The sequence below is a fragment of the Uloborus diversus genome, chromosome 5, assembly GCF_026930045.1.
Source record: "Uloborus diversus isolate 005 chromosome 5, Udiv.v.3.1, whole genome shotgun sequence".
Lineage (NCBI taxonomy): Eukaryota > Metazoa > Arthropoda > Arachnida > Araneae > Uloboridae > Uloborus > Uloborus diversus.
Genome location: NC_072735.1, coordinates 89,630,925 through 89,634,690, shown reverse-complemented (window position 1 = coordinate 89,634,690; position 3,766 = coordinate 89,630,925).

Below are 3,766 nucleotides of genomic sequence, written 5' to 3'. Positions count from 1 at the left end.
ATATTGATTTATACTGGTAAAATCGAAAATGTCGAGAGAAAAAAAAGGGAAATGTGGGGCAAACTGAAATCTTGAAATACTTTCCCTGCTTTTAGCACCACCTATCTGGTTTTATTTTAACTATTTAGTTACTCATGTAGTCTATTCCAGTCAAGAAAGAAATATCACCAAAGATTAATGCATATGACAGTAATCATATGATATTAAGCAAATTATAATACAGGCAATTTTCAAAAATTGATACTCGTATTGTAATGTTTTGCTATAAGTCAAAAATTGCTTTTGTTATTATAAAATGATAAAGTTCTTATTATTAACCTTTTTAATATTAATTGAGACCTTTTGATATTCGGGGAAGTATTTATTTAGTTAGTTTTAAGCTTAATTTTTTTTAAATATTTCGTACAAATAGTATAGTTTATGCGGGGCAAAGTTTAATATATTATTTTGTTTACTCACTCAATAATTTTCTAAATCACTTACGTATTGTAAAAAAGCAGTCGAAAACTTTGTATTATGGAATGAGTAAAAAATGACAACAACGTGCATAAATTACAAATAGAATAATAAAATAGAGTTAAAAACTCAGCAAACAGCTGTTTCGGGGCTGTCATATGCAAGCCCCTTCATCAGTGCTAAAAAGAAGAACGAAAAGTCCACACAATGTAGACCGAACGACAAATGAACAAAAAATGGAAGGAAGCAAAGTAAATAGACATGGAAACCGGAAACACATGCGTCACAGAACAGCAACGACACCTATAGTGCGGAAAAGACGTTACAAACAGAAAAAAGTTTTCCAAACACTTTGGAAAGGGGGAGTACTCGACAAATCATTAACTATTGAAGCCGAATTTTTCCAAATGTAATAGGAATCCCAAAAATCTAAATTATAAATCGAGGAACACCCACGAATAACCTTGGCAGAAGAAAAATTGAAAATATGATTGAAAGACCAACAGTGTTGTGCAATCAAGGAACGTTTTAAATCTTGCTTCTTGACATAATTTTTATGTATCGATAATTATGTAATCAATAAAGAATTTGCCTTTAAAACAGTCTTATTCTAGTAATTTGGCCAGCACTGTAATTGTACCTAAGATCATTAGAAGTTTATTTTCTTTTCATTATAAATTGGTCCGAATACAATTTCATGCTTTGTTTCCTTTTGTCATTTCCAGCAGGAGTTATAGTAATTATACAGCCTTTAGACTTCATTCCAAATCTCACGTTTTCAACACATTTCGTTCGTCAAGTTGGAGCCTGTAATGCGTGATGAATGTCATTTCAGACAAAATTAAACATAGCAGGAATTCCCGTAGGTATCTCTTGGCAACATAATGTGAATTGTTTCAAATTAAAGACGAAGGAATGTGTGGAATTCTCAGTGGTTTACATCAACCGCTTAGTTGATGCCATTTCTTTTTGGTTGCAATAGGGCGACATATTTTAAAATATGCAACATCGGAACGTGTTGTGAACTTGATTTTTAAACTGGATTTCTTTATCATGAAAATACGTTTCTCATAAAAATGCACCCCGTTTCATTATTTTCAAGAGGGTTTTGGTATTTTCGAATTGAAATGTTATACATGATTAAGATGTGATTTCTGGATGTTTGGAAACAAAAATTAAATCCGCAATAGAATGCCATTATGTTTTAAAGAATAATATTATTAGTAAAAGTATTTTTATTATAACATTTCATTGCGTTAGTAAATAAATTTCATAAATTTAATAAATAAATTTCACGGAATTGATTCCCAGAGTAATGAATAAAAGTAACAATGACAAGTTTTTAAAGAAGTTGCTGTTTTTGACACGAAGGGTATAATACAATTTGATTTAGAATCAGCCGATTCACTTTAAAGTAAAATTTAGACTTGTATATAAATTTCTGTATCCTTTGCAAAGGCATTTCATGTAATACCGGCTCTGAAAAATACTGCTGATCAAAACAGAACTTGACCAGTGAAGATTGTCATCATTGTAACTTTTAAATACCTATGTGTGTATTTTATTTACATTTTGAAGTTATTTTATTCTAATCAATTACATAAATTCTAATTTAAGGATGCAGGAGAAAATAGAAGTCGCGTCTGTCAGTTTTTCGGGGAAACGGAAATGCCATCCAGTGGTTTATAAAGTATATCTTTCGAATAGTTTATTACATTTTATACAGAACACCATAAGTCAGCTGAAATATTTGTTTCAAATTAGGTGGTACTGAAAACATTCACGAAATGCAAAATATTCATATGCATTTTTTCAAAATCACCGTTTTTTAAGTGATTTGGTTTTTTCCTTACACCCTTCAGCTTATGGTTTACCCGGGTTTTTAATGTAAACCTTTCTCACTACGTAAAAAAATATTTTTTACGGCAATCACATACAAAAATTGAACTCTATTTGATTTATGTAACGTGTATTGATTATTGTACAACTTTTAATAATCCTGCAAAAATAAAAATTTCCTGTGTTTCTACCATATAATATATACTTCCTTATCAAATAAAGAATTTTTTAAATATTTTTTATCGAATATTACCTTGGCAATGTTATTTAAAAGAGCAATGCGAAACATCAAAGGAATCAGCTGTAGTCCTACATATACATGTCCACAAAAAGCTCATTTGCGTTTGAAAGGAACTGAAAACGTTTCCATTTCCCAACTTTAAATAGCCTCGCAATAGTGACTTATAAATGAAAAATCACAAAACAAACGCGGAAAGGAATTCGAAATCAAATTTTAGATTCCCTTAGAAAATATTGAGCCTCATCAAGTAAAGAACATGGGGATATAGTGGAAAAAGGAAAATAGCTTCTCCGGATTCTTTTGATCAGCAGTCTGGAAACTTGCCACGAGGAATGTCAAATATCTTCTAATGTTTCCTGCTTGAATATTTCTTTCCTTAGAAGTACAGAAAATTTATTTAAGTTCATTTCAGTACTGTGTTCGGCAAATATAATGTAAAAAGCTTTTCATAGTTATGTCTGAATTGAAGACAAGTGTTGAGTTTTATCTATATGTTTCATAAAGCTACTTTTGTTTAACATTGCATTCAAACCTCAACCGTACGAGTTGTTGGAGATTTTTGCTTTACCGAATATAAAGTTAGTGTAAACAAAATATATTATATTTACAGTGATTGTATATAAATAATTGCAAATTATAGAATGAGCTACATGTCTAGTTTTGGCACAAATGGTACTTTTGTGTAATAGTAAAGAGATTGTTTAACAATAGCCACAATATAGGAATAGTATTTGTATTTTTGAATTTTGAATACAATTTTGTTTTTTAAGTTTTTTATTCCCTGATCAGTAATGATTAAATTGTACTACAATGAAATTGCTTACTGGTGTTAATTATATAAATCTTATAAACATTTCTTCGTTTTGAAAGTTTAGGGCACTTTAAATAAACAGAGAATCGTAATCAATTGATTTCTCTAAAATATTGTTTTTGTTCAACGTAATTTTGAACTGAGTAAAACTTCATGCTCCAAAGTTGTCAAATACATTACTTACTATTCATCAGGCTATTTATTAGGATTTACGGAAAACTTTTTCTTCCAATAGGTTTAAAATTTTTATCCTAAAGCAATTCTGTAATCAGACCAGTTAAATTTGAGAACACACAACTACGCATATTTCAGCTACATATAGGTTTTCGTACTTGTTTAGAAAAAAATAAGTTAAATTCAGAACTTTCATTTTAGAAATTTATCGAATAATAAAAAAGCAGTTTTTGTACCAAATTGGT